Consider the following 27,360-nt stretch of genomic DNA (forward strand, 5'->3'; position numbering starts at 1 on the left):
TCTCTCGCCCCGTCACTCTCCCCCTCTCACTCTCCTCTCTCTCTCCCCTACACTCTCCCCATCTCTCTCTCCTCTCTCTCACCCCACTCTCACCCCCTTTCTGTCCCCCCCTCCCCCCCTTCTCTCCCCCCCCCTCACCCCATGTCTGCCCCCTCTCTCTCACCCCCTGGCTCTCTCACCCCGCTCTCTCACCACCCTCCCACCCCTCTCTCTCCCTCTCTCTCTCCCCCTCCAACTCTCCCGTGCACGTTCCTCTCCCTTTCCCCCCCCTCGCCCTGTCTTTCCCCCTCCCTCTCCTCTCTCTCTTTCCCCTCTCTCTCCCCATCTCTCTCCCCCCACTCTCTCCCCCTCTCGCTCCCCCACTGTCTGCCCCCTCTCTCACCCCCGGCTCTTTCACCCCTGCTCTCTCACCACCCTCACTCCCCCTCTCTCCCTCTCTCTCTCCCCCTCCTTCTCTCCCCCTCTCTCTCCCTCTCACTCTCCCGCTCTTTCTTCCCCCCTTTTTCTATCCACTCCCTCTCTCTTACCACTCTCTCCCCTTTCTCGCCCCCTCTCTCGCCCCCTTTCTCTCTCCCCCTCTCACCCCCTGTCTCTCCCGCCTCTCCCCGTTGCTCTACCCATTTCTCTCCCCTCTCCCCCCTCTTTCCCCCTCTCTCCCACTCTCTCGCCCCCCACTTTCTCCCCCTCTGTCGAACACCCCGCTGTCTTAGTACCGCCCTCTCACCCCCTCTCTCTCACCTCCCACTCTCCCCCTCTCTTTCTCTCTCTCGTCCTTTCTCTCCCCCTCTATCGCTCCCCCTCTCTTTCTCCCTCTCACTCACCCGCGCTCTCTTCCGCCTTTCCCTCCACACTCTCTCTGTCTGCCCCCCTATCTCCCCTGTCTCTCTCCCCTCTCTCTCCCTGATCTCTCTTCCCCTATTTCTCCCCACTGCCTCTCACTGCCCCCTCTCTCTCCCCTCCTCACCCCCTGTCTTGCCCCCTCTCTCGCCACTCTCTCTCGCCACCCTCTCTCGCCCCCTCTCTTGCCCCCTCTCTCGCCCCCCCCCTCCCCTCTCTCTAACCTCTCCCTCGCATCCCCTAACTCCCCCCTCTCTCCTTTCTCTCATCCCCTCTCGTCCCCCCTCGCCCTCATCTCTCACCCCACTCTCGTGCCCCTCTCTTCCCCTTCTCTCCCTCTCACTCTCGCCATCTCTTTCCCCATCTCTCTCCCCCACTCTCTCCCCCACTCTCTCCCCCTGCACTCTCTCCCTGCACTCTCTCCCTGCACTGTCTCCCTGCACACTCTCCCTGCACACTCTCTCCCTGCACTCCCTTTCCCTGCACTCCCTCTCCCTCTCACTGCACTCCCTCTCCCTCTCCCTGCACTCCCTCTCCCTCTCCCTGCACTCCCTCTCCCTCTCCCTGCACTCCCTCTCCCTCTCCCTGCACTCCCTCTCCCTGCACTCTCTTTCTCCCTGCACTCCTCTCTCTCTCCCTGCACTCTCTCTCTCTCCCTGCACTCTCTCTCTCTCCCTGCACTCTCTCTCTCCCTGCACTCTCTCTCTCACTGCACTCTCTCTCTCCCTGCACTCTCTCTCTCTCTCCCTGCACTCTCTCTCTGTCTCTCTCCCTGCACTCTCTCTCTCTCCCTGCACGCTCTCTCTCTCTCCCTGCACTCTCTCTCTCTCCCTGCACTCTCTCTCTCTCCCTGCACTCTCTCTCTCTCCCTGCACTCTCTCTCTCCCTGCACTCTCTCTCTCACTGCACTCTCTCTCTCCCTGCACTCTCTCTCTCTCTCCCTGCACTCTCTCTCTGTCTCTCTCCCTGCACTCTCTCTCTCCCTGCACTCTCTCTCTCACTGCACTCTCTCTCTCCCTGCACACTCTCTCTCTCTCCCTGCACTCTCTCTCTCTCCCGGCACTCTCTCTCTCTCTCTCTCCCTGCACTCTCTCTCTCTCCCTGCACTCTCTCTCTCTCTCCCTGCACTCTCTCTCTCTCCCTGCACTCTCTCTCTCTCCCTGCACTCTCTCTCTCTCTCCCTGCACTCTCTCTCTCTCTCCCTGCACTCTTTCTCTCTCTCTCCCTGCACTCTCTCTCTCTCTCCCTGCACTCTCTCTCTCCCTGCACTCTCTCTCTCTCCCTGCACTCTCTCTCTCTCCCTGCACTCTCTCTCTCTCTCTCCCTGCACTCTCTCTCTCTCCCTGCACTCTCTCTCTCTCTCCCTGCACTCTCTCTCTGTCTCTCTCCCTGCACCCTCTCTCTCTCCCTACACTCTCTCTCTCTCTCCCTGCACTCTCTCTCTCTCCCTGCACACTCTCTCTCTCTCCCTGCACTCTCTCTCTCCCTGCACTCTCTCTCTCTCTCCCTGCACTCTCTCTCTCTCCCTGCACTCTCTCTCTCCCTGCACTCTCTCTCTCTCTCTCCCTGCACTCTCTCTCTCTCCCTGCACTCTCTCTCTCTCCCTGCACTCTCTCTCTCCCTGCACTCTCTCTCTCTCTCCCTGCAATCTCTCTCTCTCTCCCTGCAATCTCTCTCTCTCTCCCTGCACTCTCTCTCTCTCCCTGCACTCTATCTCTCTCTCTCCCTGCACTCTCTCTCTCTCCCTGCACTCTCTCTCTCTCTCTCCCTGTGCTCTCTCTCTCTCTCCCTGCACTCTCTCTCTCCCTGCACTCTCTCTCTCTCCCTGCACTCTCTCTCTCTCCCTGCACTCTCTCTCTCTCCCTGCACTCTCTCTCTCTCCCTGCACTCTCTCCCTCTCTCCCTGCGCTCTCTCTCTCTCTCCCTGCACTCTCTCTCTCTCCCTGCACTCTCTCTCTCTCTCCCTGCACTCTCTCTCCCTGCACTCTCTCTCTCTCCCTGCACTCTCTCTCTCTCTCCCTGCACTCTCTCTCTCTCCCTGCACTCTCTCTCTCTCTCTCCCTGCACTCTCTCTCTCCCTGCACTCTCTCTCTCTCTCCCTGCACTCTCTCTCTCTCTCTCTCCCTGCACTCTCTCTCTCTCTCCCTGCACTCTCTCTCTCTCTCCCTGCACTCTCTCTGTTCCCCACTCTCCCCCTTTCTCCGCCTCCCCTTCTCTCCGCCTCCCTCTCCCCTCTCTCTCTCTATACCCCACTCTCTCACCACATCTCTCTACCCTCTCTCTCTACACTGCTCACCCCCTCTCTCGACTCCCAATCTCTCTCTCCCCTTCTCTCTTCCCTAACTCTCTCTCCAATTCTGTCGCCTAAATCTCTCCCACTCTCAATCCCTGCCTCTCTCATGCTCTCACTCTCTCCTCTCTCACCCCCACTGTCTTTCACCCCTCTCTCCCCCACTCTCTTCACCCACTCTCACACCATCTCTCTCCCCTTTCTCTGTCCCCCCTCTATCTCGTCCCACTCTCTCTCTCCCCTCTCTCTCCACTCTCTCGCCCCCTCCCTCTCTCACCATCTCACTTTCCCCCTCTCTCTTTCCCACTCTTTCTCCATTGTCTCACCCAATCTCACTCCCCCTCTTCCTCTCCTCCTTTCTCTGCCCCCTTCTCTCCCCACGCCCCCCCTGTCTTTCCCCTTTTCTCAAGCCCCACTCTCCCCCTCGCCCTCTCCCACCTCACTCTCTCCCCCTCGCCCTCTCCCACCTCACTCTCTCCCCTCTCTCGCCTCTCCTTCTCACCTCTCTCTATCACCCTTTCTCTCTCCTCCCACTCTCTCCCCTCTCTCTAAACCCACTCTCTCCCCACCTCTCTTGCCCCCCTCTCTGTCCTCTCTCTCTCACCCCCTCTCTCTCCTCCACTCTCTCCCCACTCTCTCTGCCCCACACTCTCTCTCCCCTCTCTCCCACTCTCTCTCTCCCCTTCTCTCTCCCGTCTCTCTCTCTCCCCTACTCTCTACCCCTCTCTATCCCCCTCTCTCCAGCCCTCTCTCTCCCCTTCTCTCCCCCCCGTCTCTCCACATCTCCCTCCCCGTCTCTATACTCTCCTCTCTTCCCCCGTCTTTCCCTCCCTCTGTCTCTCTCCCCTCTCTCTACCCTCTCTTGCGATCCCTCTCCCCTCTCCAACTCCCCTTTCCATCTGCCCTCTCCCAATCTCCCCTCTCTTCCCTTCTCCCCCTCCCCTGTCAGCCCCCCTCCTCCACTTTCTCCCCACTCTCTCTCTCCCCATGCTCTCTCCCCTCTCTATCACCCCTCTCTGCCCCCTCTCCCCCTCTCTCTCCCCTCACCCCCTCCACTCTCTCGACCCCTCTCTTGCCCCCTCTCTCGCCCGCCTCCATCGATCCCGTCCCTCTGCCCCCTCCCTCTGCCCCCTCTCTACTCCCCTCTCCCTGCCCACTCTCCCTGCCGCGCTCTCTCCCCCTCTCTCTCCCCCTCACTCTGTCCAGCTCACTCTCTCCCCCTCTCACTCCCCCTCTTCCCCTCCTTCTCCCCCGCTCTCCCACTTGCTCTCTACCCCCTTTCTCTCTTCCCCTTCTCTCTCCGCCCTCTCTCTCCACACCTCTCTCTCTATCCCATCTCTCCTCCTCCCCCTCCCTTTCCTCCTCACTACCTCTCTCTCTACCCCTCACTCTCTCTCCCCCTAACTCTCTCTTCATTAACACTCTCACCCAATTCTGTCACCGAACTCTCTCCCCCCTCTCTCTCCCTCTCTGTCCCCCCTCTCTCTCCGTTCCACTCTCTCTGTCCCCCCTCTCTCTGTCCCCCGTCTCTCTCCATTCTACTCTCTCTGTCCCCCCTCTCTCTGTCCCCATCCTGTCTGTCCCCCCTCCTCTCTGTCCCCCTCCTCTCTGTCCCCCCTCTCTCTCTGTCCCCCTCCTCTCTGTCCCCCCTCTCTCTCTGTCCCCTCTCTCTGCCTTCTCTCTCTGTGTCCCCACTCACTGTCCCCCTCTCTGTCCACCCTCTCTCTTCCCCCTCTTTTTACCCCCCTCGCTCTCCCCATCTCTCCCCTCCCTCTCTCCCCCGTCTCTCTCTGTCCCCTCTCTCTCTGACCGCCTCTCCCTCTGTCAACCAATCTCTCTCTCTGTCCCTCCATCTCTCTGTCCCCCTCTCTCAATGCCCCCTCTCTCTCCGTTGCCCTCGCTCTGTCCCCCTCTTTCTGTCCTCCTCCTCTCTGTCACTCACACTCTGTCCTCCCTCTCTCTGTCTTCCCTCTCTCTCCGTGGCCCTCTCTCTGTCCCCTCTCTCTGTCCACCCTCTCTCTGCCCCCCCTCTCTCTCCGTTCCCCTCTCTCTGTCCACTCTCTCTCCGTTCCTCTCTCTCTGTCCCCCCTCTTTATCACCCCTCTCTCACCTTTACCCTCTTTTGTCCCTTCTCTCTCTGTCCCCCTCTCTCTGTCCCCCTCTCTCTGTTGCCCTCTATCTGTCCCCCCTCTCTCTGTCGCCCTCTATCTGTCGCCCCTCTCTCTGTCCCCCCCTCTCTCCGTTCCGCCTCTCTGTCCCCCCTCTCTGTCCCCCTCTCTCTATCCCCTCCCTCTCTGTCCACCCCCGTCACCCCCCGCCCCCCTCTCTCTTCGTTCCCCTCTCTCTGTCCCCCCTCTCTCTGTGCCCCATCTTCCTCTGTCCCCATTTCTCTCTGTCCCCCTCTCTCCGTCCCTCCCATCCCTGTCCCCCTCTCTCTGTCCCCATTCTCTCTGTCCACCCCTCTCTCTGTTTCCCTCTCTCTGTCTCCCCCTCTCTCTCTCTCCCCCTTTCTCTGTCCCCCCACTCATTGTCCCCCCACTCACTGTCCCCCCACTCACTGTCCTCCTCTCTCTGTCCACCCTCTCTCCCTTCCCCATCTCTTTACCCCCTCTCTCTCCCCATCTCTCCCCTACCTCGCTCCCCCCACTCTTGTCCCCCTCTCTCTGTCCCCTCCCTCTCTGCTCCCTCTCTCCCTGTCCCACCTTCTCTCTGTCTCCACTCTGTCTGTCTGTCCCCTCTGTTCCCCTCTCTCTTTTCTCCTCTTTCTTTCCCCAGGTCTCTTAGCACCCCTCTTTCTGTCCCCCCTCTCTCTGCGCCCCCATCTCTCTGTCCCCCCTCTCTCAATGTCACCCTCTCTCTGTCCCCACTCTGTCTAGGTTCCCCTCTCTCTGTCACCCTCCTCTCTGTCCCCACTCTCTCTCTGTCACCCTCTGACTCTGTGCCTCCCTCTCCCTCTGTACCCATTTCTCTGTCCACCCTCTCTCTCTGTACCCTCTCTCTGTCCCCCCACTCTCTGCACCCTTCTCTCTGTCCCCCTCTCTCTCTTCCCCTATCTCTACCCCCATCTCTATCCCCTATCACTCCACCCTCTCTCTCCCCCACTCTCTTGTCCCCCTCTCTCTCTGTCCCCCTCTCTCTCTGACCCCCCCCCGTTCCCCCTCTCTCCCCCCTCTGCCGCTCTCTCTCTGTGACCCCCATTATCTCTGTCCCCCACCTCTCTCCCTGTCTCTCCCGCTGTCTGTCCCCCTCTCTCGGTCCCCTCTCTCTCTGCCCCTCCTTCTCTCTGTCCCCCCGCTCTCAGTCCGCCCCCTCTGTCCCCCTCTCTCTTTCCCCCCCTCTATCCCCTCTCTCTCTCTGCCCCCCATCTCTGTCCCCGTCTCTCTCTCTCTCCCCCCCTCTGTCACCTCTCTCTCTCTGTCCCCCCTCTCTCAATCCCCCCTGCCCCCCTCTCTGTCACCCCCTCTCTCTCTGTTCGCCCTCTCTCTCTGTCCCCCCTCTCTCTGTCCCCCCTCTCTCTGTCCCCCCTCTCTCTCTGTCCCCCCTCTCTCTGTCCCCCCTCGCTCTCTCTGTCCCCCCTCTCTCTCTGTCCCACTCTCTCTGTCCCCCCTCTCTCTGTCCCACCCGTTCTCTGTCCCCACTCTCTCTGTCCATCCCCTCTGTCCCCCTCTCTCTTTCCTCCTCTTTCTTTCCTCCGCTCTCTCTGCCCCCCACTTTCTGTCCCCCCTTTCTCTTTACCCCGTCTCTCTGTCCCCCTCTCCCAATGTCCTCCTCTCTCTGTCCCCACTCTCTCTCTGTACCCCCCGCTCTGTCATCCTCCTCTCTGTCCCCACTGTCTCCGTCACCCTCTCACACTGTCCCTCCCTCTCCCTCCGTCCCCATCTCTCTGTCCACCCCTCTCTCTCTGTACCCCTCTCTCTGTTTCCCTCTCTATGTCCCCCCACTCTCTGCACCCCTGTCTCTGTCCCCCTCTCTCTGTTCCCCCTCTCTCCACCTCCCTCTCTCCCCATCACTCCACCCTCTCCCCCCCCCACTCTCTTGTCCCCCACTCTCTTGTCCCCTCTCTCTCTGACCCCCTTTCTCTTTGAACCCCTCTCTCTCTCTGACCACCCCTCTCTGTCCCTCTTCTCTCTGGCCCCCTCCTCTCTGTCCCCCTTCTCTCTGTCCCCTGTTTCTTTGCCCTTCCCTCTCTCGGTACCCCTCTCTCTCTCTCCACCCCACCTCTCCCTTTCTCCCCTCTCTCTGGCACCCCCTCTCTCTGTCCCCACTCTCTGTCACCCTCTCTCTTCCCCCTCTGACCCCCTCTCTCTCACCCCTCTCTCTGTTCCCTCCTCTCTCTGTCCCCCTTTCTCTGTCCACCCCATCCCCCCGCTCTCTGCCCCCTCTCTCTCTCTGTCCCCCCTCTCTGTTCCACTCTCTCTGTCCCCCACTTTCTCTGTCGCCCCCCTGTCTGCCCCCTCTCTGTACCCCTCTCTCTGTACATCTCTCTCTGCCACCTCTGCTGCCTTCACTCTGTGGCCCCCGCTCTCTCTGTCCACCCACCTCTTTCTGTTTCTCCCGCTCTCTGTCCTGCTCTCTCAGTTCCCACTCTCTCTGCCGCTCCTTCTCTCTGTCCCCCCGCTCTCAGTCCGCCCCCTCTGTCCCCTTGTCTCTTTCCCCCTCTCTCTGTCCCCCCTCTCTCCGTCCCCCTGAGCCCCCTACTGCGCCCCCGTCTCTCTGTCTCCCCTCTCTTACTGTCCCCACTCTCTCTGCCCCCTCTCTCTTTCCCCCTTATCCCTGTACGCCCCCCGTTCCCCCTCTCTCTGTCCCCCTCTCTCTCTGTCCCCTCCTGTCTGTCCCACCCTCTCTCTGTCCCACCCTCTCTCTGTCCCACCCTCTCTGTACCCCACGCTCTGTCACACTTCTCTCTGTCCCCACTCTCTCTGTCACCCTCACACTCTGTTCCTCCCTTCCCCTCGGTCCCCATCTATCTGTCCACCCCTCTCTCTCTGTACCCCTCTCTCACAATGTCCCCCCTCTCTCTGTCTCCCCCTCTGTAACCCCCGCTCTTTCACCCTTCTCTCTGACCCCACTCTCTCTCTCACCCTCTGACTCTGTTCCTCCCTCTCCCTCTGTCCCCCCTCTCTCTTCCCCCTCTCTCTTCCCCCCCTCTCTCTCCCCTATCACTCCAACCACTCTCTCTCCCTACTCTCTTGTCCCCCACACTCTTGTCCCCCCTCTCTCTGTCCCCCCGTCCCCCCTCTCTCTGTCCCCCCTCTCTCTGTCCCCCCTCTCTCTGTCCTCCCCCCCGTCTGTCCCCCGTCTGTTCCCCTCTCTCTGTATAACTCTCTCTGCCACTTCTGCTGCCCTTACTCTGTGACCCCCACTCTCTCTGTCCCCCACCTCTCTCTGTCTCTCCCGCTCTCTGTCCCCCTCTCTCGGTCCCCTCTCTCTCTGTCCCTCCTTCTCTCTGTCCCCCCCCCCCGCTCTCAGTCCACCCCCTCTGTCCCCTTCTCTCTTTCCCCCCCTCTCTCTGTCCCCCCTTTCTCCATCCCCCTGCCCCCACTTCTACTGTGCCCCCGTCTCTCTGTCTCCCCTCTCTTACTGTCCCCACTCTCTCTGCCCCCTCTCTCTGTCCCCCTTGTCCCTGTACCCCCCTCTGTTCCCCCTCTCTCTGCCCCACTCTCTTTCTGTACCACCTCTCTCTGTCCTCCCACTCTCTCTGTCACTTCTCTCTGTCCCCTCTCTCTGCCCTCTCTCTTTCTGTACCACCTCTCTCTGTCCTCCCTCTCTCTCTGTGCCCTCTCTCTGTCTCCCTCGCCCTCTGCCCCCCTCTCGCTGTCCCCCCTCTCTCTGTCCCCCCCCCCCTTCTCGGTCCCAGCCCCCTCTATATTCTCCCCTCTCTGTCTTTCTCTCGGTCCCCGTCTCTCTCAGTCCCTCTCTCTCTCTCTGTCCCCCCTCTCTTTCCCCCCTTCCTCTGTCCCCCTCTCTCTCTGACCCCCCTCACTGTCTCCCCTCTCTCTGTCCCCCTCTCTCTGTGTCTCCCATCTCACTGTCCCCCCTCTCTCTGTCCTCCCCTCTCTCTTCCCCCCTTCCTCTGTCCCCCTCTCTCTCAGTCTCCCCCGCTCCCTGTCAATCCCGCTCTCTGTCCCCACGCTCTCTGTCCCCACGCTCTCTCTGTGTCCCCCCTCTCTCTGTGTCCCCCCTCTCTCTGTGTCCCCCCTCACTCCGTCCGCTCTCTGTCACCTCCCTCTCTGTCCCCCCATCCTCCCCCCTCTGCTCCCACTCTCTCCATCCACTGCTCTCTGTCCCCCTGCTCTCTGTCCCCCTGCTGTCTGTCCCCCTATCCCTCTCTCTCTGTCCCCAGGCTCTCTCTCTGTCCCCCTATCCCTCTCTCTCTCTCTGTCCCCAGGCTCTCTCTCTGTCCCCAGGCTCTCTCTCTGTCCCCAGGCTCTCACTCACTCCTCTCTCTGTCACCTCCCCTTCTGTCCCCCTGTCCCCCCTCTGTCCCCCACTCTCTCCATTCCCCACTCTCTGTGACCACTGTCTCCAGCCCCCTCTCTCTGTCTCCCTCTCTCTATCCCCCATCTCTCTGTCCCCATCTCTCTGTCCCCAATCTCTCTGCCCTCCTCTCTCTGTCCCCCTCTCTCTGTCCCCCTCTAGCTGTCCTCCTCTCTCTGTCCCACTCTCTCTGTCCCCCTCTCTCTCCCGTTCTCTGTCCCCCTCTATCTGTGCCCCCTTTCTCTCTGTCCGCCCTCTCTCTGTCCGCCCTCCCTCTGTCCCCCTCTCTCTGTCCCCCACTCTCTGTTCCCCTCTCTCTGTCCCCCTCTCTCTCCCGTTCTCTTTCTCTCTCTCCCTCTCTTTGTCCCCCTCTCTCTCTGTCCCCCCTCTCTGTCCCCACACTCTCTCTGCCCCCCCGTGTCCCCCTATCACTCCCTTCTTCTCTCTATCACCTCCCTCTCTGTCCCCCCCTCTCTCTGTCCCCCCTCTCTCTGTCTCCCTCTCTATACCCCCCTCTCTCTCCCCATCTCTCCCCTACCTCGTTCCCCCCACTCTCTGGTCCCCCTTTCTCTCTGTCCCCTCCCTGTCTGTCCTCCCTCTCTCTGTCCCACCATCACTCTGTCCCCACTCTCTCTGTCCGTCCCCTCTGTCCGCCTCTCTCTTTCCTCCTCTTTCTTTCCCCCGCTCTCTCTGCCCCCCTCTTTCTGTCCCCCTCTCTCTCTGTCCCTCTCTCTCTGTCCCTCTCTCTCTGTCCCCCTCTCTCTGTCCCCCCTCTCTGTACCCCCGCTCTGTCCCCCCTCTCTCTGTCCCTCCTCTCTCTGTCCCCCCTCTCTCTGTCCCCCTCTCTCTGTCACCCTCTGACTCTGTCCCTCCCTCTCCCTCTACCCCCTCTCTCTCCCCTATCACTCCACCCTCTCTCCTGCCACTCTCTTGTCCCCCACTTTCTTGTCCCCCTCTCTCTCTCTGTCCCCCTCTCTCTCTCTGACCCCCTCTCTCTCTCTGACCATCCCCCTCTGTCCCCCTCCTCTCTGCCCCCTCTCTCTCTCCCCTCTTTCTTTGCCCTTCCCTCTCCCTGTCCCCCTCTCTCTCTCCGTCCCCTCTCTCTGTCTTTCTCCCCTCTCTCTGGCACCCCCTCTCTCTGTCCCCACACTCTCTCTGTCCTCCTCTCTCTGTCCCCACTCTCTCTCTGTCACCCTTCTCTCTTCCCCTCTGCCCATCTCTCTCTGGCCCCCTCTCCCTCTGTTCCCTCCTCTCTCTGTCCCCTTTTCTCTGACCCCCGTCCCCCCACTCGCTGTCCCCCTCTCTCTGCCCCCCCTCTCTTTTCCCCTCTCTCTGTCCCCACTCTCTCTGTCCCACCATCTCTCTCTGTTCACCCCTCTCTCTCTGTCCCCCCCCTCTCTCTCGGTCCCCACCCCCGGTCTGTCCCCCCTCTGTTCCCCTCTCTCTGTACACCTCTCTCTGCCACCTCTGCTGCCCTTACTCTGTGACCCCCACTCTCTCTGTCCCCCCACCTCTCTCTGTCTCTCCCGCTCTCTGTCCCCCTCTCTCGGTCCCCTCTCTCTCTGCCCCTACTTCTCTCTGTTCCCCCTGCTCTCAGTCAGGCCCCTCTGTCCACTTCTTTCTTTCCCCCTCTCTCTGTCCCCCCTCTCTCCGTACCCCTGTCCCCACTCTACTGCGCCCCCGTCTCTCTGTCTTCCCTCTCTTACTGTCCCCACACTCTCTGCCCCCTCTCTCTGTCCCCTTCTCCCTGTACCCTCCTCTGTTCCCCCTCTCTCTGTGCCCCTACTCCCTGTACCCCCCTCTGTTCCCCCTCTCTCTGTGCCCCCTCTCTCAGTCCCCCTCTCTCTGTCCCCCTCTTTCTCTGCCCCCCTCTCTCAGTCACACTCTCTGTCCCCAGCTTCTCGGTCCCAGCCCTCTCTCTGTCCCCCCTCTCCCTCTGTCCTCCTCTCTCTGTCCCCTCTCTCTGCCCTCCCCCCCCCTCTGTTCCCCCCTTCTCGGTCCCAGTCGCCTCTCTTTCTCTTCCGCTCTCTGTCCCCCTTCTCTCTGACCCCCCGCTCTCATTCTTCCCCCTCTGTCCCCGTCTCTCTTTACCCCTCTCTCTGCCCCCCTATCTGTCCCCCCTCTCTCTGTCCCCCTGTCTCTCTCTCCCCTTCACTCTCTGTTCCCCCCTCTCTCTGCCCACATCTCTGTCCCCCATCTCTGTCCCTCCCCTCTCTGTCCCCCTCTGTGTCCCCCCACTCTCTGACACCCCTCTCTGCACCACCCCCATTCCGCCTTCTCGGTCCAAGCCCTCTCTATGTACCCCCTCTCTCTGTCCACTCTCTCTCTCTGTCCCCTCACTCTCTCTGTCCCCCTCTCTCTCTGTCCCCCCTCTCTCTCTGTCCCCACGCTCTATCTGTCCCCCTCTCTCTGTGTCCCCCTCACTCCGTCCTCTCCCTGTCACCTCCGTCATTGTCTCCCGTCCCCTCTCTCTGTTCCCCACTCCCTGTCTCCCTCTCTCTATCCCCCTGCTCTCTGTCCCCCTCTGTCTGTTGCCCTCTCTCTGTCCCCCTCAATCTCCCGTTCTCTCTGTCCCCCTCTCTCTGTCCCTACTTTCTCTCTGTCCCCCTCTCTCTGCCACCCTCTCTCTGCCTCCCTCTCTGTGCCCCCCTCTCTCTGCCCCCCTCTCTCTGTCCCCCACTCTCTCCCGTTCTCTGTGTCCCCACTTTCTCTCTGCCCCCTCTCTCTGCCCCCCTCTCTGTGCCCCCCTCTCTCTGTCCCCCCCTCTCTCTGTCCCCCACTTTCTGTCCCACCCTTTCTGTCCCCCTCTCTTTGTCCTCATCTCTCTGTCCCCCATTTCTCTGTATCCCTCTCTCGCTGTCCCCCTCTCTCTGTCCCCTCTCTCTCTCTGTCCCCCGTCTCTCTGTGTCCCCCTCTCACTCCCTCCTCTCTCTGTCACCTCCCTCTCTGTCACCCCTGTCCCACCGTCCACCACTCTCTCCATCCCCCACTCTCTGTCCCCCTCTCTCTGTCCCCCCTCTCTCCGTACCCCTGTCCCCCCTCTACTGCGCCCCCGTCTCTCTGTCTCCCCTCTCTTACTATCCCCACTCTCCCTGCCCTTCTCTCTGTCCCCTTCTCCCTGTACACGCCCTCTGTTCCCCCTCTCTCTGTTCCCCCTCTCTCTGTCCACCTCTCTCTCGGTCCCCCTCTCTCAGTCTCCCTCTCTGTCCCCCGCTTCTCGGTCCCAGCCCTCTCTCTGTCCCCCCCTCTCCCTCTGTCCTCCTCCCTCTGTCTCCCCCTCTCTCTTTCCCCTCTCTCTGCCCTCCCCCACTCTGTTCCCCCCTTCTCGGTCCCAGTCGTCTCTCTTTCTCTTCCGCTCTCTGTCCCCCTTCTCTCTGTCCCCCCGCTCTCAGTTTGCCCCCTCTGTTCCCGTCTCTCTTTACCCCTCTCTCTGCCCCCCTATCTGTCCCCCCTCTCTCTGTCCCCCTGTCTCTCTCTCCCCTTCACTCTCTGTTCCCCCCTCTCTCTGCCGCCATCTCTGTCCCCCATCTCTGTCCCTCCCCTCTCTGTCCCCCTCTGTGTCCCCCCACTCTCTGACACCCCTCTCTGCACCACCCCCGTTCCGCCTTCTCGGTCCAAGCCCTCTCTATGTACCCCCTCTCTCTGTCCACTTTCTCTCTCTGTCCCCTCACTCTCTCTGTCCCCCTCTCTCTCTGTCCCCCCCTCTCTCTGTCCCCACGCTCTATCTGTCCCCCTCTCTCTGTGTCCCCCTCACTCCGTCCTCTCTCTGTCACCTCCGTCATTGTCCCCCGTCCCCTCTCTCTGTTCCCCACTCCCTGTCTCCCTCTCTCTATCCCCCTGCTCTCTGTCCCCCTCTGTCTGTTGCCCTCTCTCTGTCCCCCTCACTCTCCCGTTCTCTCTGTCCCCCTCTCTCTGTCCCTACTTTCTGTCTGTCCCCCTATCTCTGCCCCCCTCTCTCTGCCTCCCTCTCTGTGCCCCCCTCTCTCTGCCCCCCTCTCTCTGTCCCCCACTCTCTCCCGTTCTCTGTGTCCCCACTTTCTCTCTGCCCCCTCTCTCTGCCCCCCTCTCTTTGGCCCCCTCTCTCTGTCCCCCCTCTCTCTGTCCCCCACTTTCTGTCCCACCCTTTCTGTCCCCCTCTCTTTGTCCTCATCTCTCTGTCCCCCATTTCTCTGTATCCCTCTCTCGCTGTCCCCCTCTCTCTGTCCCCTCTCTCTCTCTGTCCCCCGTCTCTCTGTGTCCCCCTCTCACTCCCTCCTCTCTTTGTCACCTCCCTCTCTGTCCCCCCTGTCCCCCTGTCCACCACTCTCTTCATCCCCCACTCTCTGTCCCCCTCTCTCTGTCCCATACTCTCTGACCCCTCTGTCATTATGTCCTCCCCTATTTCTCTCTCTCCCTCACCTTATCTCTCCCTTGCCTCTCTCTCTCTGTCTCTCCCTGCTCCTTCTCTGTCCACCTCTCTCACTCTCGATCCCCCTACCTCGGTCTCTCTTTCTCCCCACCTCCCTGTTTCTCTATGACTAAATCTCTCTCCCTCCTGCCCCTCCCTCCCTCTGTGACACAGTCTGTCTCCCTGACGCGTCCCTCTCCCTCTGATCCAGAGACTGGGGAGAGTAGTAGTGGTTGATGCTGTGGCTGCATGTGGTTGGAGGGGTGGTTGTAAGATGATAGAGAGATGTGGGAAGTGGGAGGAGGGGGAAAAATGGAGTAGAGACAGAATTGGGGAAGGGAGACAGATGGCAGGAGAGAGAGAGGGTGCAGGGGAGGGGTAGAGGAGAGAGTGGGGGAGAGGAAATGGGGAGTCCAGGTTGGAGTGGGGGGGGGGGGTCAGAGGGAGTTAAACCCAGCTCCTGAGCTCAGGGCGCGGTGCCCTCCCCTTCCCTGAGAAGCAGGACTTGGGGCTGAGTCTGTCTCTCTCCAGCTCAGCTTCTCCAACACAAAGACACACAACAACATCGGTCACTCTGCTGCTCGGCACGCTTTAATCAACATTTTTATTGGTTACAAATGGAAGTGATGGATACAGTCGGTGGGATGGTGCCTTTTCTCACTGGCCCCTGAGTTGTGAGAAACATTGAAATGTTTCCCTGTAACCCCCCTGTGGGATAACATGGACAAACCAGTGCTACCCTCAGTCTGTTACCATAGCGACAGGCTGCTCCATCGCTGAAACACTGAACTGAAATGAGAAAATCCCGGATGGATTGATTAATGAGGGAATTTGATGGATGGGTGGATTTGGGTGAAGGGATATTTCAGCACATTCTTCAGCTGCTGCCTGAACCTAGTCTGGGTCACGGCATAAATCGCGGTGTTTGTGCAGCAACTGAGGAGCTGCAGCATGAAGCCCAATTCCTGCACAAAGTTATCGAGATACACAGGGGTATCCACAATCCAATACATCCGTCTCCATATAGAATACAGCATTAACGTTGACCATAACAGGATGAAATTGGCCGAGATCACAAACAGTAAAATGATGGATTTTTTTTCGGTTTCTCATTTCAGTGTCAGACTGAGCGTCCCCATTGGTGTGAGCGCGGAGTCTCCTGCGGGCTCTGCTGGTCACTAAAATGTGTCTGACGGTGAGAACATTGAGCAGCAGAATCAGGAGAAATGGGACACACGGGGTTAGAATGTGGTGGAGGAACTCGATTGTGACCCAGACACTGGACAATACAACAGCGACTGTTACATCACAAAACCAGGGGACGTTCATCAGCGAATACCGAGCCGTGAACATAAAATACCAGGAAATGTTCTTTAAACAGCTCAGCACAGTCACTGCTCCCAGAACCACAGCCGCCGTTTTCTCACTGCAATATTTACTTTTCAGCTTCTGGCAACAAATGGCCACAAACCGATCAAAGGTGAAAGTGACGGTGAACCAGACAGAGCAGTCAGTGGCTGCATAAAGCAGGACGGCGTGGATATTACACACGGGGACGGAGTACTTCAGGAAATAAAACTGTTCCCGATAAACAATGAGAATGTGTCTCAGGATCAGGTCGAGGATAATGACCAGGAGATCCACCGCTGCCATGGCCCCCAGGTAACGTCTGACACATGGAGACAATCCACACTCTTTATAAAGCAGGACGTAGATGGTCACTACGTTAACTGTGAGGAAGGAAAACAAACTCATTATCCATCAGCCTGGAGGCAAAGGGACCCGTTTGATTGGGGACCCAGTGAGATTTTCAAATGTGTCCCTGTATTCAGGGATTTTAATAAAATAATTGGAGCTGGAATAACAAATGGGAAGGTCGGAATTACTGACAAAAATGTGACATAAACCACAAGAAACCCTCCCTCCCCAAACACACAGACACACATCCATAATGACAGAGGGTTTCTAGAAAATTCCCACACACTCGATCCCTCGAGAGCAGACACAGGTCACTCCTTCCCAGTTCCTAATATGGAGGGTGGAAACGTTGCTGTCCAGAAGGATTCTCTCCCAGTTTCCTGAAGACAAACGGAGTTTGGGAATTTCTGTATTTTGGTCTAAATTGTGGTCGATCCTGCGTCGTGGAGAAATGTAAACGCAGGGAAAACGTATTCACCCCTTTAACTGCCAGAGGGGCCTTCGGAACAGTGTCTCCTTCTCCCTGGAATGGGATCTCTTCCCTCGGGATCTTATCGTTTGTTCAATTCACTGACGTCCGGCCGTTCACAAACAATGTCAGGGATAGAATGTCCCGGGGAATGTCAGTTATAGAATGTTGGGGCAGAACGTTCTGGGGATTGTCAGTTATAGAATGTCAGGGACAGAACGTTCCGGGGAATGTCAGTTATAGAGTGTCGGGGACAGAACGTTCCAGGGAATGTCAGTTATAGAATGTTGGGGACAGAACGTTCCGGGGAATGTCAGTTATAGAATGTCAGGGACAGAACGTTCCGGGGAAGGTCAGTTATAGAGTGTCGGGGACAGAACGTTCCGGGGAATGTCAGTTATAGAATGTTGGGGACAGAACGTTCCGGGGAATGTCAGTTATAGAATGTCAGGGACAGAACGTTCCGGGGAATGTCAGTTATAGAATGTTGGGGCAGAACGTTCTGGGGAATGTCAGTTATAGAATGTAAGGGACAGAACGTTCCGGGGAATGTCAGTTATAGAGTGTCGGGGACAGAACGTTCCGGGGAGTGTCAGTTATAGAATGTTGGGGACAGAACGTTCCGGGGAATGTCAGTTATAGAATGTCAGGGACAGAACGTTCGGGGAGTGTCAGTTATAGAATGTCAGGGACAGAACGTTCGGGGAGTGTCAGTTACAGAATGTAGGGGACAGAACGTTCGGGGAGTGTCAGTTATAGAATGTCAGGGACAGAACGTTCCGGGGAATGTCAGTTATAGAGTGTCGGGGACAGAACGTTCCGGGGAGTGTCAGTTATAGAATGTTGGGGACAGAACGTTCCGGGGAATGTCAGTTATAGAGTGTCGGGGACAGAACGTTCCGGGGAGTGTCAGTTATAGAATGTTGGGGACAGAACGTTCTGGGGAATGTCAGTTATAGAATGTCGGGGACAGAACGTTCCAGGAATGTCAGTTATAGAATGTCAGGGACAGAACGTTCCGGGGAATGTCAGTTATAGAATGTCAGGGACAGAACGTTCCGGGAATGTCAGTTATAGAATGTTGGGGACAGAACGTTCCGGGAATGTCAGTTATAGAATGTCAGGGACAGAACGTTCTGGGAATGTCAGTTATAGAATGTTGGGAAAGAACGTTCTGAGGAATTCCTTAACCTGTCGATGACCTTACCCCCTATACACCCCAGCAACATGGTGTACTGTGCAAAGGCCACATATCCATCCAGCATGGGGAGCTGCACTGACCACATCATTGCATTATCTATAAATCGCAGATAGTCTGACCAATACAGCAGGATGTGCAGTGATCACACGGGAATTAATCTGTAAACCAGGAGCAGTTACCCTCCCTGCATGTAGGACTGTGTACCCCACCGCAGTACATTGATCTGTAACCCAGGAGCAGTTACCCTCCCACCATGTAGGACTGTGTACACCACCCCAGTACATTGATCTGTAACCCAGGAGCAGTTACCCTCCCACCATGTAGGACTGTGTACACCACCCCAGTACATTGATCTGTAACCCAGGAGCAGTTACCCCCCCACCATGTAGGACTGTGTACACCACCCCAGTACATTGATCTGTAACCCAGGAGCAGTTACGCTCCCAGCATGTAGGACTGTGTACCCCACCCCAGTACATTGACCTGTAACCCAGGAGCAGTTACCCTCCAACCATGTAGGACTGTGTACCCCACCCCAGTACATTGATCTGTAACCCAGGAGCAGTTACCCCCCCAGCATATAGGACTGTGTACCCCACCCCAGTACATTGATCTGTAACCCAGGTGCAGTTACCCCCCCAGCATGTAGGACTGTGTACACCACCCCAGTACATTGATCTGAAAACCAGGAGCAGTTACCCTCCCAGCATGTAGGACTGTGTACAACACCCCAGTGCATTGATCTGTAACGCAGGAGCAGTTACCCCCCCAGCATGTAGGACTGTGTACACCACCCCAGTGCATTGATCTGTAAACCAGGAGCAGTAACCATCCCAGCATGTCAGACTGTGTACCCCACCCCAGTGCATTGATCTGTAACCCAGCAGCAGTTACCCTCCCAGTATGTAGGACTGTTTACCCCACCCCAGTGCATTGATCTGTAACGCAGGAGCTGTTACCCTCCCACCATGTGGGACTGTGTACCCCATCCCAATACACTGATCTGTAAACCAGGAGCAGTTACACACCCACCATGTAGGAAAGTGTACCCCACCCCAGTACATTGATCTGTAACCCAGGAGCAGTTAACCTCCCACCATGTAGGACTGTGTACCCCACCCCAGTACATTGATCTCTAACCCAGGAGCAGTTACCCCCCCCAGCATGTAGGACTGTGTACCCCACCCCAGTACATTGATCTGTAAACCAGGAGCAGTTACCCCCCCCAGCATTTAGGACTGTGTACCCCACCCCAGTACATTGATCTGTAAACCAGGAGCAGTTACCCTCCCACCATGTAGGACTGTGTACACCACCCCAGTACATTGATCTGTAACCCAGGAGCAGTTACCCTCCCACCATGTAGGACTGTGTATCCCACCCCAGTGCATTGATCTGTAACCCAGGAGCAGTTACCCTCCCACCATGTAGGACTGTGTACCCCACCCCAGTGCATTGATCTGTAACCCAGGAGCAGTTACCCCCCCACCATGTAGGACTGTGTACCCCACCCCAATACATTGATCTGTTACCCAGGAGCAGTTACCCTCACACCATGTAGGAGGGTGTACACCACCCCAGTACATTGATCTGTAACCCAGGAGCAGTTACCCTCCCAGCATGTAGGACTGTGTACACCACCCCAGTGCATTGATCTGTAACCCAGGAGCAGTTACCCCCCCCCCCCCCACAATGTAGGAATGTGTACCCCACCCCAGTACATTGATCAGTAACCCAGGAGCAGTTACCCTCCCAGCATGTAGGACTGTGTACCCCAACCCAGTACATTGATCTGTTACCCAGTAGCAGTTACCCTCCCACCATGTAGGAGGGTGTACCCACCCCTGTACATTGATCTGTAACCCAGGAGCAGTTACCCTCCCACCATGTAGGACTGTGTACCCCACCCCAGTACATTGATCTGTAACCCAGGAGCAGTTACCCCCCCAGCATGTAGGACTGTGTACACCAACCCAGTACATTGATCTGTAACCCAGGAGCAGTTACCCCCCCCACCATGTAGTACTGTGTACACCACCCCAGTACATTGATCTGTACACCAGGAGCAGTTACCTTCCCACCATGTAGGACTGTGTACACCAACCCAGTACATTGATCTGTAACCCAGGAGCAGTTACCCTCCCACCATGTAGGACTGTGTACCCCACCCCAGTACATTGATCTGTAACCCAGGAGCAGTTACCCTCCCCGCATGTAGGACTGTGTACACCACCCCTGTACATTGATCTGTAACCCAGGAGCAGTTACCCTCCCAGCATGTAGAGCTCTGTACCCCACCCCAGTGCATTGCTCTTTAACACTTTGTTAGATCCCTGCCCAGTGTGGGGAAACTTGCAGCCCGGGCTGGAAGTGACAGGATGTGCAGCTCCCACCCATTTCCAGCTCCATATCTCCATTCTGCCCTGACAGGGGAGCGCTGTGGGTATGAACATCACTGACACAGAGAGGTGGCGGGGGAATCAGTTTAAATATCACCACATGGGAGGGGTTTAGGAAATAGACAGAGGGGGGGAGACTGAGAGACAGTGTCATGGAAGGATGTGTTCCCAGGTTGCAGAATGCTGAAATGTGGACACTTCGATCGCATCCTGTAACATGAGCCAGTCTTCCCAGGAAAGATGGGAAAAAAGGATCTTGGTGTGAGGTCAGATGAAACAACAGCTGCTGTGTGGTTTTGAAATTACGTTTATGTAATTTTAATAAGTGTATTTTTGAAACAGTACATTACTGTACAGTTGGAGTAGGGTAATAAGCCGTTAAAGAAAGGGGGTCTCAGAGTTGTGAATAGTTGATGTAAAATGTTCAGTTTCAGAGTTAAAAAAATAAATTGATGTTTTTATTTAAACAGTGGATTTGGGAGTCCTCTGTCACTCATATTTTAACAGTTTACAAGGCCAATTGAGCATTTCTTTTTGTTTAGTTTATATTACCAGATGAGCTCAATGTTGTGTCCTAACAATTGCTGTGTGTATCTGTGTGTCTGTGTGTGGGGCAGGTCTGGCAGTCTCTGTGGTGTTTGAAGTGGTACAATGCCACCCTCTGCTGGCCTCCACACGCCACTGCACGGACATTGGCAGAGGGTGAAAACCAACAGGGATTCATTCAGAGAGGGGGAGGGAGAGGGCAGCTGCTCACGGCACCATCCAAACTGATGTCTTATTCATGGACTGATCTAAATGTCCTTTAAATGTTGCAACTGTCCCTGCTTTCACCACTTCCTCTGGAAGTTCATTCCACACACAAGCCAGATTGGGTCTAAAATAATTACCTCTCGTGACATTTGTGAATCATTTTTCCTCGCAACTTAAAATATCCCTCAGTTTTGAATCCCCAACTCTAGGGAAAAGACATCAGCCCTCCCTTCAGCTTCCCTGTACCCCCCATTATTTTATAAACCTCTGTAAAGTTACTCCTTAATCGCATATTCTTCAGTGAAAAAAATCTCAGCCTAGCTCAATCCCTCCTTTCCCAGCAACATCTAGGTTAATCCCTTCTGAATCCTCTCCAGCTTAATAATATCAAGGTCAGTAATATCAAAGTGAATAGTCAAGGTATTTTCTTAGGGTACGGGGAGACCAAAACTAGCGGACATCAGCTTAAGGTGAGAGGGGAAACATTTAAAAGTGACCTAAGGGGCAGCTTTTTCACCCAGAGGGTGGTGTGCCTATGGAATGAGCGGGCAGGGTGACCAGTCTGAACACAGTATTCCAGAAAAGGTCTCACCAATACCCTGTACAACCACAACATGACGTCCCAATTCTGATACTCAAAGGTCTGATCAATGAAGACAATGTGCTAAACACCTTCTTAACCACGCTATCTATATGAGATGCAAATTTTAAAGAATTAAATCTGACGGCCTAGGTTTCTGTTCGACAACATTGCCAAAGGCCCTGCTTTTAATTGTATAGGTCCTGCTGTTGTTTGATTTACCAAATCCAATGCCTCGCATTAATCCAAACTAAACTCCATCTGCCACCCCTCAGCCCAGTGTGTGATATTACTGCCACCTCCCCCTCCTCCTTCAATTTTAAAATGCCCATCTCCCTCTCCAGAGTGCCTGCACACTTCGGCCTTGAGTTTCACAAAGACCCTGAGCTTGGTTTGCCTTGTGTGGTTAGCGGGAGGAGGAACAGATTGCAGATACAGTCAGTGGGGAGGAGAGACTGGGCAATAATCAGCGGCCTGGTGTCACTTCATGGTTTTAGGAAGAGGGCAGTCGCACGTTAGATGTGGGTAAGAGTGATCGGTATTTTGGGACCAGAAATTCAGCTCTTCCTTCGTCTCTGGTGTTCAGTAATAAATATCTATTTGAGACCCTTCATTGGGCAGAGTGTGGCTGCAGGATTTCTTTCCATAATATTGCAGACTACAGATAATAGCAATTAAAGATGGTCATAGTTAATTTAGATAGCATAGCATATAGACTCAATATCCTACAGTTGAGACAAATATCTTGCATTTGTTTAATAATACAAAGTGCTTTTTGTAATTCAGTAATGGCAACCTGATTATAATCATCCACACCAAACTGAAAATGGCACTAAAATATGACCCAAAATCTGAGTATGGTAGTTGTATTGGGTAGTGTCCCTGTCTCTGAGCCAGAGCTCTGGATTTGATCCCAATTCCTGAACTTGTGTGGTAGTGTTCCTAGCTCTGGACTAGAAGGCCTGGATTCGAGTCCTGCCTGTTGCAGAGGTATGTCCCAGCATGTCAGGACAGTCCAATGAACAAACACACAGGAGAATAATGTTACAGCTTTGTGGGTATTGTCGAGTGATGCTAGGGGGAGGTGGCAGTAATATCACACACTGGGCTGAGGGGTGGCAGATGGAGTTTAGTTTGAATAAATGCGAGGCATTGGATTAGGTAACTCAAACAAGAACAGGACCTAAACAATTAAAAGCTGGGCCTTTGGCAGTGCTGTAGTACAGAAAACCTAGGCCGTCAGGTTTAATTCTTTAAAATTTGCATCTCATATAGATAGTGGGGTTAAGAAAGTGTTTAACACACTCTGCTCCACCAGGATAGGGGGTTCCAAAACAAGAGGGCATAGGTTGAAGGTGAGGAGGATTGATTTAGAAGGGACATGAAGATAAATGTTTCACACAGAGAGTGGTGTGTGTAAAGAAAGTGCTGTCAGAGGAAGTGCTGAAGGCGGTTACAATCGCACATTTAAAAAGTATCTGAGAGGAGGGATATTGACCAAATGCTGGCAAATGGGACTGGATCAGATTTGATATCTGATCGGAGTGAACAGATTGGACTAACGGGTCTGTTTCCGTTCTGCATGACTCTCTGAGTCTATAAGAGGGATGACGAAAAATTCTGAAAGGACCTTTCAAGTCATAATTCTCTTCGCTGGAAGTTTATCGTGCCTTGATGTTCATGTTGATTGAAAGCTGCGTTAGGTAAATATTTGACAGAGAAGTGAGTCATGCATAATGGGACGCAGACAGGAAAGTGGGGCTGAGACCACAACCTGATCAGCCACAATCTTAGTGCCTGGTGGAGAAGGCTCAAAGTATCTAATGACCCACTCCTGCTCCTCAGTCCCATGTTCCTGTGTTCCATTCAGCCCATCAAACCTGCTAGACAGGAGCAGTTGGAGGCTACTTACTCCTATAACCTGGTGCACAGAAACAGAGGAGACCATTCGACCCTTCAAGACTGTCCCACACGGTTTGAGGTGATTTGGGAAATGTAATTGGGAAGCCCAGGCTGGGTATGAAAGTGGCCCCTCATCTCTCTTTACAGAGCTTCCCCTCTCTGCAACTTGTGATTCATTTGTTGGTCATGTTGTGGACCCAGATTCTCTGTGAATACAGCCCCCATACCTCACCCAGAGATGGCTCACAAAATCCTCTGGTCTCCCTGACTGCAACATTCAATAACAGAACTTCCATGAAAATAACACCCACTAACTTTCCAATAACAGAATGGGAGAACATCAGAAACAGGGGCAGGTCATTCACTCCCCAAACCTGCCTTGCCCTTCACTAAGATCGTGACTGATCTGCTCTCGGTCTGAAATCCTCTTCAATACCCAATTCTTCATCGCCCTCAACTCTCTGACAGGTCAATATCCATCTACCTCCTCTTCAAACACTTTCAGTCGTCTTGCTCCCTAACTTTCTTGAGAAGAGAAACCCTGACATTCAATACCATTTGTTTGAAGAAAACACGTGTTGTTCCTATACCATGGCCTATTGATATGAACAAAAGAGGTTGACTCAAGGGTTCAGATAAAAATGACTGGCCCTGATATCAAGGCAGTGGTTGACTTTTATTGACATAAAGGAGCTTAACAAAACTGGACTTAATCGGAATCAGAGTAACCTCTCCAGTGTTTGGGGTCAAACATGGCACAAAGGAAGATGTTCATCATCTCAGTCCTGGGTCACCTCTGTACGAGATCCTCAGGGTAGCTTCCTCTTCACAAACATCTTCAGCTGCTTCATCAATGTCTCCCCGCCCCCACCCTCCTCACCATAAGATCAGAAAGTGGGGATGGTCACTGAAGATTCCACAATGTTCAGAACATTTTGTTCCCCGTCAGCTCCTGAACTGGTTTGTGTCCATGTGCAACAAGACCCAGACTCCATTGAGGTGTGTGCTGTTAAAATGTCCACAACATTCATGTAACAGCACTTCCTGACACTGCACATTGCCACAGTAAAACAAGAGTTCATTCACCGCCTCATGCTGTTTTCACAGGAATATGAGGAAGCCATTTAGTCCATTGAAACTTTTGGAGAAGAACAAGGACAGCCGATTCAGTGCCTCCAGCCTATCACTCAGAAAGAGAAGGAGTCCAGTGTGATGGTCCACACCAGAGCCCCTCGAAAATATTTGAAGGCGGTAACCTAGACTCTAATGTTTTCTTATTTTAAAGGAAATATAAAGTGTCTGTCGCAGATGCAATGTGACTGATCAAACTACTCGGTGTGAAGAAAACACCATTTATTTAAACGCGGAAGATAAAATAAAACCAAAGAAAGAGGAATTTAGAAGAACGTAATTGTATTGGTCAACGAAACAGAATAATCGATCTAGGAGCTATTACTAATGAACTAGTCCAACATAAGAAATTCCCATAAACACAGCCCTTAGCAAAAAGGAAAATTCAGGAATTGAAAACAGCATCAAGAGAAAATTCAGATAGAGTAGCAGCCAGGAGACATTCCCTGAGGCTTCCAACTCTTTGGAGACCACTATAGTTTTTGATGTTACTGAGAAACCAAAACCCAGAGATCCGAATCTGTGAGAGCTGACCACACCCATTCAGGCTGCATTAAAATAAACCTAAGGTCTCCCTAGCTGTTTACTGAAGTGGTCTTAACTAGCCAGCTTGGTAACGATCGTTCAATCTCTCTCTTAAAAGAAACCAGGATAAAAATAATCTCTTTAAGCTGCAACATTGTCACACTTGTCAGCACATCTAGTTGTTAAACAGGAACCAGGGGTAACCAGTCAGGCCCTTGGCCCTATCCAATCCGACGAGGAAGAAGCCAGTCAGTCCCTTGAGTCACTTATACAGGGACAGTAGGAGGCCATTCCCACCTCAATGCACTTACACGGGGGCAGAATGAGGGAATTGATGCTGATTCCTGATCAATGTCTTATGCCTGAAACATCGATTCTCCTGCTTCTCGGATGCTGCCTGACCTGCTGTGCTTTTCCAGCAATCAACGCTCTACTCTGATCTCCAGCATCGGCAGTCTTAAGGGTCTCCTAATTGATGCTCTAACGTGTTGAATAAGTGGGGCAGAGGCTGCACAGACAGATTGCTCCACGTTGTTCCTCTTGTCTCTGTTGCTTATGATACACATGTGGGACTTTAACGTGGTTTTCTCACGGTGAGGAGGGAAGCCATATGTCTTGTGTGAAGTCTCAAGAAGGCATCTTCCATATCCAAGAAGACAGCCTGGTGTTCTCTATGCAGGGTGGAAGCTGGTGGGAATGGCTACCTGTTTCCGATGGAAGGTATTGTGGCTGCTGTTGGGGATTGTGAATAACCTGATGTACAGTACAGGGTTCACTCACCGACTGCACAATAACTTTGGGAGAGTTAATTTAGGCATATAAACTATTAGGAAGGTCACGTTAGACTGATGAATGGACTCTCTAAGTTCAAATAATGTTGATCTTGTTCATGTTGATCTTGTCTAGTGCACGTCCTGTTCAGTGTAACCTGTATGCCTTACTCTGTCCAAGTCTATTTCCACCCTATGATCTGTCTGGCCATGCTTACTATGATCTGCCTCCACTGCTCATAAATAAAGTGTTTCCCTGTACTGAGGTACACGTGAAAATAAATCAAACCAATCAATCCTGGGTAAAGTATGGAATTTCTCACGCTATCAATATCTCTTTTGGAAATAAGTGATCGCTGCCACACCTCGTGTTTCAGCATCACCATTTCTTCATCTCTCACAGCTCTACAGATTAAACACTCAGCTTATTCACTCTGTCCTCATGTTACCATTAGCTGTGTCTGTGGTAAGGAGATCATTCCTTACAAAGGAGATCAAATCTGTCCAGAGTGCCTCAAATGCTCTCTCAGCAAGGCTCTACAACAGCAGGAAGATGGCTTTACTTATGTACTCGAATCATCTTTCAATGAAGGACAGCATACCATTGACTGCACCCATTACTTACACAGGGTTTGATTCGGAGCAGTCAGCATAGACTTGTGATTGGGAGATCATGCTTCCCAAATTTCTTAGAGTGCTTTGATGAAGTGATCAAGAATGTTGATGAGGGCAGAGCGGTTAACGTAGTCTCTATGGATTTCAGTAAGGCCTTTGATAAGGTTCCACATGGCAGGCTGCTCTGGAAGGTTCCATCACGTAGAATGCTGGGGGAACTGGCCAATTGGATACATAGTTGGGTTGTTGATAGGAACCAGAGGGATGAACGGAAGGATAATTGTCAGACTGGAGGTTGGGTCCATAGCTGTTTGTTATATCTATGTATTGGTTGAGAATGTTTAAGGCATGATTAGTAAGTTTGCAGATGACACTAAAATAAGTGGCAGCATGATCAGTGAGGAAGTTTATCAGAAATTGCAGCAGGACTTTAATCAGGTGGGCAACTGGGCTGAGAAATGGGAAATGGAATTTAATATAGATGTGTGAGGTCTTGCAGTTTGGAATCTCAAATCAAGGCAGGAGTTTCATGGTGAATGGGCGGGCCTTATGGGGTGTAATGGGCAGAGAAACCTTGGAATTCAGGTGCACGGTTCTCTGAGAGTGGAGTCACAGGTAGACAGTGCAGTGAAGAAGGCTTTTGGCACATTGGCCTTCATCAGGAAGGATATTGAGGATAGAAGTTGGGAATTTGGCACATTGGCCTTCATCAGGCAGGATATTGAGGTTAGAAGTTGGGAATTTATGTTGCAGTTACACAGGACTTTGGTAAGGCCGCACTTGGAGTATTGTGTTCAGCTTTGTCACCTTGTTATGGGGAGGATGGTAGTAAATTAGAAAGAGTGCAAAAGAAATTTACAAGGACAATGCCAGGACCCAATGGTCTGAGTTATAGGGAGAGGTTGGACAAGCTAGGACCTTTTCTTTAGAGTGTAGGAGACTAAGGGAGTCCTTATAGAGCTATATAAAATCACGAGGGGTACGGATAGGGTTAATGCTCTCAGTCTTTTTCAAAGTTTAGAGAATCGAGGAATGGACGGGACCAGTTTAAGGTTAAAGGGGAAGGAATAAAAGGGAACCTGAGGGACCACTTATTTACATAAATGGCTGGTACGTGGATGAGCTGCCAGCAGATGTGGTTGAGGGGGGTACATTAACAACTTTTCAAAAGCATTTGGATAAATATGTGGATAGGAAAGGACGAGAAGGATATGGGCCAACTGCAGGGAAAGGGGATTAGTGTGAATGGACATTTACAAGGTGGACTCGAACCCCTCTGTTAATTAAACCCAAACACCCAGAAAATCTCGCCTCACCTTGTAATCT

Source organism: Chiloscyllium punctatum, unplaced genomic scaffold (genome assembly GCF_047496795.1).
Source record: "Chiloscyllium punctatum isolate Juve2018m unplaced genomic scaffold, sChiPun1.3 scaffold_82, whole genome shotgun sequence".
NCBI classification, from domain to species: Eukaryota; Metazoa; Chordata; class Chondrichthyes; order Orectolobiformes; family Hemiscylliidae; genus Chiloscyllium; species Chiloscyllium punctatum.